Here is a 12,804-nt window from a genome sequence, read left to right as displayed (position 1 = left end):
TGTTATTATTATTTTTAACGGTTAAGTGATGCGGAAATTTTAAATTAAAAAACATAAATCAATGCAAATGTGTGTGCGTGTGTGTGTGAGTGTGTGTGAGTGTGTGCGAGTGTGTCCTTTGTTTCATTATCATTGCAGCGCAGCGCAGCGCTGGCCCTGTTGTCGTTGTTGTTGTTGTTGTTGCTGTTTGCATTTTATTATCGCTCAACATTAAGCGGAAATGCAGCTACGGGCAGCGACACTGACGCTGCCGTCGACTGCGACTGCGACTGCAACGGCAACAGCAACTCCCCCCTCTCCACACACCCGTGAATATGCAACACAGTTTTTGCAACTGCCGCCCGCAAGTATGCAACGCTTTTTTTGCCAGCGTGGCATTTCACAAGACAAAGGATTCGAATTACCGCACACACAGAGAAAGAACGAGAGAGAGAGAGAGAGAAACACATACACACACAAACAAGTTGAGTACCTATATGCTATATAGTGTCTATATAGTTGGTTACATGTTTGCACTGCACAGAGAGAGCGAGAAAGAGAGAGAGAGAGAGAAAGAGAGAGAGTGTGTTATATAGTAGAGTGAGAGAGAACGAGCGAGACATTGAGCAAACACTTGAAAAGTACGCACACACAAAAATATGCAATTAACTTCGATTTTCTTTTTTTTTCTTTTTTGTGTACGACATTGTTCAGATTTCAAGAGCTTTAACAAGCATACAGGCATTCACGCATTCGGCCACACGGCACACACACACACACATGCAATGTCATATAAAGCAAACAGAGCTCGTTCCAATTTCAGTTATTTTCTAATTATATTCAATTTCTAATGGCTATGAAAATAAACTAAATTATCAAAATTAAATAAAATTTATCAATGACGATTAAAGTAAATTTTAAAAAATATTTTGAAATTTTATATGACTGAAAATTTCATAAAATTTGAGAAAAGAGATCAATTATAAGACTGAGAAAGAAAAAAAAAATATATATATATATTTAGCTATATATAAAAAATAATAAAAATATTATAATAAACGGCTTGATCCCTCTCTCGTTATCACTCTCTCTCGCGCTCTCTCTCCCTCTCTCTTCCACACTTTCTTAAATATTTCTAGTTCTTTTAACTTCATATTATGCAATAAATAAATAATATTTACGTATTTCTACAATATATAATATGTAATACATCTATCAATATTCATATATATCAAACAGAGAAATTTACGCAGAAAGAGACAGAGAGAGAAAAACTCTGTGATTCGGATCATTGCAATTTTTCAAGCTTTGCGCTTATCAATCGATATTTGCAGCTACAATTCGATTAATTCGATTAATGCAAACTTATGCACAATTTGCAATGTTCGTTTACAATTAGATGCAATTGTGCAAGTCGTAAATCTGTTTAGCTCCAAATGCGAAACTATAAACCAAATTCATTACAGCATTCAGAATGAAATGAGTTTTACAAAGTTTTTTCCTCCAACTTTATATCGAAACTTTGACTCTCTCCCTCTCTCTCTCTCTGTCTCTCTCTCTCTATTTATTGTCAAGAATGACACGATGTTTGTGCAGCGCGCAATGCATCGGCAGTTCATTGAATGGATTTATATGGTTGTTTCGCTTACACAGATAATTTAACTTTGCCATTGCCTTTGTGCCAGCCATATTTATAAGCTGACATTCCCAATTCCGTTTCGGATTCCCCAAACAGTTACCCTCCCTCTCCATCTCTCTCGCTCTCACTCGTACTCTTTCTGTGCAAATTAGTCAGCAAAGTGCAATTTTTATAGAATTTGTGACGCCAGCTCAGACAGTTTTATGGATGCAATCCTTATATTTATTTCATTTTCAACTTTAATGGTTCTGCTTTCACTCTCTCTCTCTCTCTCTCTCTCTCGCTCTGTCTCTGCTGGCTGTGACTCGTGGATGGCGAGTGCATTTGACATATCACATTTTGGCCCGCTCGCTCGCTCGCTCGACTCGACTCTTGTCAAATTTTTGTGTGCTTTGGACGCCATTTTGGCTTTGTTATTTATGGCCATGTCAAGCGGTCGCCAGCTGGTCAAGAGCAGCCCCCCTTGAGCCAACGCTCATGGCCCTGAGCGTGGCCTGCATTTGACATGCGGTTGCATGCGGGCCAAAAAAAAAAAAAAAACTTTTTCTATTTCGATTTTTTTTTTTTTTTTTTTTACAATTGTTAAGCCCGACAAAAATGTCGATTGGGGCTGCCGAAAAACTCGACCATAATATAACACAATGCCCCACTCAGGGCCCCCGCAATGCTGGTTCGCTTCAGCAACAAATCGAAATTTGCAAATCAAGCCAAAAATCTAGCTGCAAATTTACGAGAAACTTGCCAACCGGCTAAGTCGGGCAGATCAGCGCAATTTATATATGTATATACAGATAAAGGGAGAGGGAGGGAGAGAGAGAGAGGGAAGCATAGAGACAGTGAGCTGCAGAGCTCTAAATGAGTGCGAAAGCCGCTTACAACAAAATCAACGACAACAGCAGGCGAGCTCTGTCTCTTCTCTCTCTGTCCCTATATATATATATATATATATATGTGTGTGTGTGTGTGGAAGATAAATGTGCCTGTGTGTGTGTTGGTAGGGCAGCTTAGCAAACGCTAAGCCAGCCAGCGCTGAGCGCAAGCTGTGCCTGTGATTTATTAGCAACAATAATAGAATTAAACAATTTAAATTAAGTTGTAGCCGAAAACCATAAACAGTCTGCCAAAGCAGCCACCGCACAGTGGTGCAAACGCACGCAACGGGGCGTGCCACAACAAAACAAAAACAACGACAGTAAAAGGGAGGCAAAAAACATATAGAAAACATAAATAAAACACATTTTTCCTTTATGCTTTGCAGCGTATGAACCAAATAGATAAACTTGGCTTTTTTTTTTTTTTTTTTTTTTTTTTATGCTCTGGCTTTACAAAGTTTTAATTGTACATTTTTTTTTTTTTTTTTTTTTTTTTTTTTTTGCGAGGGATTTGACCTTAACGAACTAAGCCCATCGCTGAGCTCAGTTTGTGCAATTTTAGGAATTTTTATTAACAACAACATCTACAACTAAAGATTTCAATGGCAGCGATTTATAAAGTTGAAGTATTTAGATTGAGACAGTGAGAGAGAGAGAGAGAGGGATGGAGAAATTTGATAGCCTAAGTTTTGAATGGGCTAAGAGAATATATGATAGTAAAATATTGCATGGAATTTTATAGAAAATAGCTGAAAGTATTTCAAATTTGAATATTTCGTTTGACATAGCAGCTGTGGTAGGCCAATATTTTTTTATTATTATTATTACTATCCATCTACCTCAGAAATGTGTATATGATTTTCATTTACGCCTCAGCTAAAACAAGGACACCTCTTCTCCAGCTCACCCACAGCATAATCATCTTAACCCAGCTCAAGCAAGCTTAAATTGCAGCTCACGTTCCTCAACTAAGCAAAACTTTAAGCTATTCATGGAGTGCACAATTTACTTAAATATATACAGTCTATTGTCCTGCAGCAGTAGGCCAGAGCTAATTGAAGAGCATTTGAGGTGCGGCCTGAATGCATTTTCGCTACACTTGACCAGCAGCAGGAGCAGGAGCAGCAGGAGCAGCAGCAGCAGGAGCAGCAGCAGGAGCAGCAGGCGACGATGGATCCGCACACTAAATGTTTATGGCCAGGAGGTAGTTAATGGCTGGGCAGCACAGTGGAGCATAGGGTGTGCAACGGTAAAAGGGGGCGCCACTTCGTGGGTAGTCTAGAGCGAGAGCAGGAGGCGGATTACAAATGCTTCCTGTGCATAAATGTGGCAGCAGTGTGGTTGCCACAGTGTGTATGCATGTGTGTGTGTGTGTGTGTGTGTGTGCTGCCATTATTACTCGCTGTTGTTGCTGTTCCTGTTGACCAGCCCCAAGCAACACAGTTTGACCTCAAATTCAGCGCCCCCACTCGACGGGGGGCGGCAACAAAATAAAAAAAGTGGACAAAAAAAAATTAAGCAGTAAAATATATGTTGCATACTTTTGAGTGGAGTGCAACGCATTTTGCAACTTCAAAATGGTATTTTGTTGTAGTTGTAGTTGTTGTTGCTGTTGTTGTTTCGTGCTCGTTGCTGGCTGCCATTGCAAATTGTTCTTTCAATTGTTGTTTTAAGTGTGCATTTAATTTAATTTTTATTTAAATGCAACGCATAAAAACAAGAAGAAAAAAAAAAAGAAATTGAATTATTTTTCGCAACACTTGGTGCAGCCGAGTGAAGTGTTGTTGCAACAACTAGAAATTATTGCTGCCAGTGACACACATTAAAAACAACAACAACAGCAAAATAATATATATATAAAATTGTCCACTTAAAGTGCAACAATTTTACCTAATTGCATGTTGCACACTCACTGTTGCATGTTGGCAACTTGAAACAGAGCTCAAACTACTTCCGAGTCGAGAATAATCAAAGGGTCTATTGCAGGAGTATCTGTGAGGAGTACCTACTGGAATGGAGTATCTATAGCCATTAAGTCAGATAATGGAGCTGTATCTGTTAGTCTAGCTGGACTTGTAGATGGAGTCTCTGCACAGCTCACTCCATATATAACGTAATTGTACTTTATAAGGACTGATCTATATTGATCTATATGTTGTAGTTGTATCTGCTGATCTATATCTTTTGACACAGACGTCCACAATACGCCAGAGACTATATCTCAGGGCGGTTATTTCAGAGAGATATATTAAAAAAGCGACTTGAACCAAATCAACTGATTATTACATCAACATCAAAACAATTGTGTTTTTCCTTGATTAAAAGTCAAATCTGGGCAACTTTGTAGGGCTGCCAGATGGTACGTTGGATATGGAAAAACCTGTATAAATTCTAAACTTGCATCTGTTATATTGCATTGATCCATCATATATATTGTACATGTACTAAAACGTTAATACATATATGATGAACCATGTATAAAACCTTTTTAAATAAAGGGATTTGGCTTTAAGATTGATTAATAATATATAATAAAAATAAAAAAAAATAAATAAATAAATAAATAATTTAAAAAATATAAACTAAAAAAAAATAAAATAAAATAAAATAAATAAATAAATAATTTAAAAAAATATAAACTAAAAAATAAAAAATAAGATAAATAGAATTTTTAAAAATGCAACTTAACATTTATATCGCTTATCTCTTATATCGCATATAGCACCTGTTCCGACTTCTGTCTCTCATCTCCAATGTCTATATAGTATATAATATGTATTTGTTTTTTAATTTCCAATAATTTTATTATATAATTTTTGTTTTGTTTTTATTTTTTGCTATCTTAATCCCTTTCCCATTTCTCATCTCCAAGGTCCATAGTGTATGATATATACTCTACATAATGTTGTTTGATATTTCATCATGTGTTTATAATTTTTTGCTATCTGGATTTTGTCTTCTATCTTTCTTCTTCTATATCTTATTTTCTTATCTTTTGTTGCATAACTTCTATTATATTTTCTAGTAACTGCATCTAGCATCTGCTACTGGTATCAAGCACTATCCTTATAGCTTATAAATTGCATTTTCATTTTATCTTATAGACAAATGCTATATTATATATGTATATATACCTATATCTTCATTCACTTTTCTCTCATCTACTTCAGCTTTTCAGTCTTTCTCAGAATCTGTTCGTTTGTTGTTTGTCACTTTGCAAATACCGATTTCATCTCACACCCTCGGCTCATCTCTCTTTTTCCACACACACACACACACACACATACTTGTTCTCTCTACCTGTGTGTGTGTGTGTTTTTTTGTCATTAAATGGTGTCGTTAAGTCGAATCACTGTATTTGGCTTCATTTGCAATTGGCAATTGGAGTTGCCAGTTGGCCGTTGTCAGTTGGCAGGTTTCGCATTGAAGCCAGTTCACTGAGGACTCTGGGTCCAATCAATTAGTTGCGCTGATTTGTTTGACAAAATGCAGCAATCGTTGCTGTTGCTGTAGTATGTTGTTGTTGTTGTTGTTGTGCTCGTCGTCACTGTTGTTGCATTAGTTGCTGCAACCACGTAGCGTTTTTGTAGTTTGTTGTCTTTTGTGCGCCAATTTCGCTTGTAATTTCCACCCAACTCCTTTGCACTCTCCTTCTCTCTCTCTCTCTCTGTGTGTGTGTGTGTGTGTGGATTATTATTGATTTTGCGCTTCATTTTTCTAGCACGTTTCCGCACAGCGTGTAATTTTGTTTGGCTTTATCTGCGGCACACAACCCGAACCCCGAATGCCAGCATGAGGAAAAAAAAAATGAAAGAAACTTGTTCTAGTCGGGGCTAGCAGGGGCAAAGGGTGTTCACTGTACGGTGTGTGCGAGACCGCGAGACCGAGACCGAGACCGAAACCGACCTGTGGGAGCCTCTCTCTTTCGCTCCCTCTTCCCCTCTCACTCGCTCTAAGTGTGTGTGTGAAAATTTTGCGAAAATCACGTTTTGGGCGTTGTTAGTTTAGCGCTCTGCGGGCACGACTTGACCCAACCGAATGAGCAGCTCGAACAATGGACGCAGAATTTCAAAAACTAACTTATAGTTTGTTCCACTTGTTGTCAGTGTGTGTGTGTGTGCCTGTATGTGTGTGTGTTGGTGTGTGTGTGACTGTATTTCACTTGCTGCCCCATTCACAACTTTAGCAACAGCCAGTGGCAAGTGCAAAGGGGCCAAGCTATAAGCCCTTCATTTCCTCACTCCCTACCTCCCCCTCTCTCTCTCTCTCACTCTCTCTCTCCCTTGTCTATCCCTTGTTTATACTTAATATGGCAATGGAAATTCATCAGCACAGCTCCTGCTGCCTTTCCTACTGCTGCTCCCACTGCTGCTGCTGCTCCGGCTCCTGCTGCTGCATTGAAATTTGACTAAAGTAGCCATGTTGTTGATTGCCATTAAGTTGTCCGTATTATGTAACTGTAAATTTACAGTGTTAGCTCTGCAAGAGCAATTCAAAGGCGATTAAGCTTCACAGCTATCGGAAATAGATATGCATAATTGTGGCCTCAGTTACAGAACACAATCAGGATTAAGTGCACGAGCTGAGCTATGAGAATTGGTAGACAATATTTAATCAAATCTGTGCGAGAGCCCAGAGAGATCCACATCTCAGAATCGAAATCAGAGCTTGACTCTGACTCTGAATGTGAATCTGAATATGACTCAGATTCTGACTCTGACTCTGACTCTGACTCTGACTCTGACTCTGACTCTGACTTATACTCTGACTCTCACTTAGACTCTGACTCGGACACTGACTTAGACTCTGACTCTGACTCGGACTCGGACTCAGATTCTGACTCTGACTCAGACTCATAATCTGACTCTAGCTCTGACTCGGACTCTGACTCAGACTCACACTTAGACTCTGACTCTGACTCTGACCCTAGCTCCGACTCTGACTCTGACTCTGACTTATACTCTGACTCTCACTTAGACTCTGACTCGGACACTGACTTAGACTCTGACTCTGAGTCGGACTCGGACTCAGATTCTGACTCTGACTCAGACTCATAATCTGACTCTAGCTCTGGCTCAGACTCTGACTCAGACTTATTCTCTCACTCTCACTTTGACTCTGACTCTGACTCTGACTTATTCTCTGACTCTTAATTTGACTCTTACTCTGACTCTGACTTAGACTGTGGCTCTTACTTTGAATTTGGCTCTGACTCTGACTCTAACACTTACTGCGACTCAAACTAAGACCAAACCATTTCTTTCAATTTCTCAAGCTTCTCTAAATTCTCTTGCTATCTATCCCACCTCTCTCTCGCTCTCCCTCTGTCTCTCTCTCTCTCTCTCTATCCCACCTCTCTCTCGCTCTCTCTCTGTCTCTCTCTCTCTCTCTCTCTATCCCACCTCTCTCTCGCTCTATCTCTGTCTCTCTCTCTCTCTCACTCTATGCCTATCGTCTGGTCTGTGGACTAGAAGGTATCTTTCCCTACTATCGCTACAGCTTGGCGCCACAAAAGCAATGGATCCTCCGCTCTGCAGCTCCTCCCTATGCGACCTCCCTCCGCCCAAAAAAAAAGAAAAAAAAAAAGAGAAAGTGTGAGAGACATAGACAGGAGACAGACAGACATGAGAACAACATAAGAAAAAGAATGAAAGGAGAAGAAGAAAATCAGGAAAAGCATTACGGGAGAGGAGGAGGTCGGTCGGGGAGCCGAAACGCAGGCAGGCAAATCAATTTAATTAGTTTCTGACTTTCATTTACAAATTATGCATAAATCTGTAGACAGCGCCCCAGAGACCATAAATTAAGCGAAACAGCGTCCAAACTCAAACGCAGACAGAAGAAGAGCCAAAACTTTGCCAAAACAGCAACAACAACAAAGAGAACAACAAACTTGTAACTAACTACAGGACAACTGAAAAAGAAGAAGAAGAAGCAGCAGTAGAAGCAGAAGCAGCAGACGATGAAGACCAAGAAGCAGCAACAGCAACTGAGGGAAAGAAAAAGCATCCACGAGGGTTGGACGCAAAATTAATTTGCGCTTTTATTAAATTTTCTGGTATTTTTTTTCTCTATCTTTCTCACTCTCCCTGTCTTCCTCTCGTTCTCGTTCTCCCTCTTCTTGCATCTTTGCGCCTGCTTCAGCAGACAAGAGGGGGCGACGGTGGTGTTTCGCGCGACTGGGCAGTGTAACTATGAGTGGGTGGTGGACGGAGGGGGGTACGGGGGGATGCGAAGTTGGAAAACCCGGCCCGAGGCTAAGGGCTAAAGCAAAGGGCAGGCAGGTAATCACGCCTGCATCAAACGGAGGGGTGTGCCAGATACTAGGAGGTATATGGCACACACACACACACACTCGTGCACACACATGAGCAATTTTTATCGAGCGTAAAAGCAACAAGCGAACAGAACCTAAAGCTGAGAAGAATTTACGCAGCGCTGTCAAACGAATTGCAACCCCTTGAAACAATTTTTTATACTCGATTTATTTTCATTTTTTTTTCACTTCTTTTTTTTCTTTTTTTTTTTTTTTGTGCGTTGATTTTTTATGCGTGTGGCATGCATGTAGATACATTATATGTGTATATGTATATGTATATGGATACATATCTTTTCTCTGCACATTTTTCTTTTTGGGCCACAATTTGCACTTTGCTCATGCTTCAATGCACGCCGCACTGAAGAAAGCAAAAGAAAAGTAGCTTAGCACACACAGAGTAACACATACACACACACACACACACAAATATAATGCAAAATTGCGCATAAATTGTAAAAAAAACGAAATATATTTAGTTATAAAATATGTGCAAAGCAGAAGGAAACCGAATTCAATAATAAATGATGAAGGAAAATCTCAGAGCAAGAAATTCGTTGAAAAATTTAATATTAATAAAAAATGATATAAATGAAAAAAAAAAAAAAAAAATGTCACTTCCTTATATTGATTAAGCTGTTGAATACATGATTTTATTTAAATGCAATACATGGATACATATTTGTACATATTTGGAAAATATTTTGGTGTTATTATAACTATAATCGAAAGCCTAGCATGAGTTAATCGAGATCGATAACTATTCGCATGGTACTTTTATCGATTGGTACTTTTATTGATTGATAATGATCGAGAATCGGTTATGTAATCTTATATATCACAGCTTTCGAGCTAGAGTTTTAGAATTCTACATATAGATTCATTCATAAAAAAGAATATTGCAATTTTGATTATTATTTTATTTTATTTATTTTTATATATTTTTTTCTGCCCAATCCGTCCTTAGATACTTGTGGCTTCGTAAATATACCCCATGTTATTATCACATTCTGAACGTTTGATTACGAAAGACCATGATGATGTATTTATATAAAGTGACAATAGATTGATTAGAATATGAGTTCTACAAAGTCTGTAGAGGAACTTCTAGTCTAGCAGTCTCGACTCTAACTTCTGTCAGCTATCCCTAGTTTATTTCACACTTTCCACAATTAACCTGTAAAGCACCTGTCTGGCTACGACTGCGCCTTTCACAATTTCCATTATTCCATTTACTCATTCTCGCTTGGCTCGTCTGGCTGAAGATGTCTCCACAATGCTTCAGCTTGACTTGTGCTACATATATCGTGTTACAAGCCAGCTTTGTTAACTGCATCCAATTGTTGAGCCCAAACGTTAATGATCTAAGCTAAGAGAAAAACGGGTAAAAGCAACAGCCTCGCTTCAGCTGTTTGCCGGGTTGTGGGGCCAGCGCTCTTGCGGGCGGTTTCAATTGAAGCTGGGCTGGGGGTTGGTTGGCTCTGTCTCTGCTATCAGTTACGCGCTCTCATGGCAGATGATTTTGCAAAAAAAAAAAAAAAAAAAATAGAATAAAAATATAAACGAAACCGTGGCAAGCCAAGCGCAATGGCAACCCCAGACTTGCCCCGTTCTTTAGCTTTTCCTGCACTCGATGGCGATGCCGATGCTGCTGCTGCTGCCGACGTTGACGTCGACGCCGTCATGTGACTAATAACACCCCGAGGGACCCAGCGATGAGGCTGACTGAAACTGAGGCTGTCGCCGTTGCCTTCTAACCGCTGAGGGGGCGTTACCCCCTCCTCATTCTCCCTCTCCCTCTCTCTCTCTCTCTCACTGTCGCTGGCTGCCTCCTCTGAGTGCAGCGGCGGTCTGCCAATGATCAAAGCATTTTTCAGTGCTTTCGCTGGGAGAAACACACTGCCCCCCTCCCCCCGTCACCATCGCCTGGCTCTACCCTCACATCAGCGTTTGCCATGCTAAATTTTGTTATGACGGCGGAATTAATATTATTAAGGGCCGATTTACAGCCTCGTCCTGAGCCCTTTTTTTCTGGTCGCTCGTTCGTTCGTTCGTTCGTTTACTTTTTTACGCTGTCTGTTGAGTTGATAATTTAGCGACGCCACCAGCACACAAAAACAACAGCAACAACAGCAACGTGATTATGAGCAGGCGTCTTTGTTTGACATGCGACGCGGCGCGCCGCGTCCCACGCCCACGCCTACGCCCACATCCCAAGCCACCTCTTTAAGCTCTCAAACCCCCTTGGCTGACAGCGCCTTTTTAGTTGCATTTTCACGTTTATGGCTCTTATTAAATATTTACAGCTTCAGCTTGGAACTTTGAGCAGCGGCTTTAATTGTTGTCACTTGCAAATTAATTATTTACACAACAACAGCAACAACAACAGCAACAACAACAACAACAACAACGACAACAGCTGAGATTAAGAAAAACATTTGAACATTCACGTTCCGCCTAATACCCTGCACAGGCTCATTTCGTGGACTATCATCAACCCTGAGCAGTTAAGCAAATAAGCCCTATCAATAGCTAAGGCCGTGCTTTGCTTAGCAGTTGAAAGATTTTCACATCTCAAGTGGAAAGTGTTTTGATGCCAGCTTCAAGTACTTTCCGAGTGAATGTCGTTCCAAGAGCTTAAGATTAGCATAGCTGAAGATAAGCCAAGAAGCTATTATATTATGAATATATTTAAAAATAGCTAATGATTGTAAAGCGTCTTAAATAATTAGATTTTGTGTTTCATTCATTTCACGAAGGGTTTCATATGAATTGTTTTGTTGGGCACTGCAGCCGCTTAGCATTGTGATTTAAGATCGAGCTATATATAAGTAAACTATATACCATACTATACAGTAACTACTATATAGTAAAGGCAGCACAGCACGTTTTGTGAGAGCATGAGATAACCAGAAATCTCGATTCAACAAGAAAGCTTGAATAAGATATAAATAGAATTTAATCGTATATCTTTTATCTTACAGGCTCGATATACATTCTTAGGCATTTACACATTTATATATACTCCCTAATTTCATATTTAAAATTAGATATTCCATTTTCAAAAGATTATATACGCATATATGTAATAAATATATATAAAAACTCTCACTATATCATATCTACAGCATATAATCATATAAGTTGTCATCAGATTAAGTAATCTATAGCTCAATTATGAACATATTCTACATTTAGAATAGAGCTTACTCCCAGATAGCATAAACCAAAAGCAATCTGATATTCGACATGTGAAGCCTACGATTTCCAGTTCAAGAAAGTTTTCCTATGCTCAAACATACAAAGAATTTCTGACAACTTCTCAAGACGACGTAACCCGCTTTAGGGTATCTAGAGATCTCAATTCGTTTAGTTTGAGCTCATATTTAATCAGTTATAGGATATACGCTCGTCGAGCATATCAATTGCTAGGCTCGGCTTTGCCCTGGCCTAAGCCGTCTTTGCAGCTGGCTGCGCTTGCTTTTGAGTAAAGCGTGAAGCCGTTGCGATAAGCGCTGCAAACATTTTCTCGAGCGCTTATTAATTGTTTGCCGAGTGGCGAGTGCCAAGTTGCGAGTGCCAAGTTGGAAGTGGCAAGTGGCAAGTGGCAGAGGCTAAAGGCAGACGGCGAGGTGTTTGCCTGAGGATTAGGCAAACGCAGCGCCGCTTGACAAAGGCGAGAGCGAAAATTCAATGCTAGCTTTGATGCCACCTGCTGTGGCAAGGCCCTTATGCTTATATATCTATACATATATAGAAATGAGAGTGGGAGAGGGATAGAGAGGGAGAGTGGGTGAGGGAGCCTGCCGAGATTGTCCATAAATGAAATATGCCCATATTTTCCACTCAACACCGCCCCGCTATGCAATAAAAGCAATCGAGCTAATAACGGAAATTGCGCAGAGTGTGTTGCCAGACTAGTGGGCGGATAGGCGTGGCTAGAAAAATAAAAAATAAAAAATAAACGAAACCTGAAGAGAAACACAAAAATGGGCGCA

The 12,804-nt window shown here is 39.8% G+C and overlaps 1 protein-coding gene across 9 annotated transcripts in view; it reads right to left on the bottom strand.

The window, feature by feature from the left end:
* Ten-a (Teneurin-a transmembrane protein) overlaps positions 1-12,804 on the bottom strand; it is a 308,074-nt gene that overhangs the window by 80,528 nt on the left and 214,742 nt on the right. The gene's annotated exons all lie outside the window — the stretch shown is intronic.

The sequence above is a fragment of the Drosophila arizonae genome, chromosome X (genome assembly GCF_054131065.1).
Source record: "Drosophila arizonae isolate 15081-1271.41 chromosome X, UAZ_ARI_1.0, whole genome shotgun sequence".
Classification (NCBI taxonomy): domain Eukaryota; kingdom Metazoa; phylum Arthropoda; class Insecta; order Diptera; family Drosophilidae; genus Drosophila; species Drosophila arizonae.
Note: the sequence above shows the minus strand (reverse complement) of the source record. Positions and strands in the feature narration are given on the sequence as shown.